Below are 300 nucleotides of genomic sequence, written 5' to 3' on the forward strand. Positions count from 1 at the left end.
TTCTCCAGCATATTTTATTGTAAGAATACAGTATATAGTACATATAAGTAAAAGTATGTGTTAATCTACTGTTCATGTTGTTGGCAAGGCTTCTGGTCAACAATAGGCCAACTAATATACAGTTAAATGTTTGAAAGACAAAAAAATTATATTTGGATTTTTGACTACGTGGCAGAGGGTGAGAAAGGGTGAGAACTTCTTACCTCTGCATTGTTCAAGGGTCAACTTCATTTATGAAGGGCTGTGAGTTTACTGGGAAGAGAAATAACTGAACAATGGGGCCATCTGGTTAATGAGACG

The sequence above is a fragment of the Propithecus coquereli genome, unplaced genomic scaffold (genome assembly GCF_000956105.1).
Source record: "Propithecus coquereli isolate 6110/MARCELLA unplaced genomic scaffold, Pcoq_1.0 Scaffold547, whole genome shotgun sequence".
NCBI lineage: Eukaryota > Metazoa > Chordata > Mammalia > Primates > Indriidae > Propithecus > Propithecus coquereli.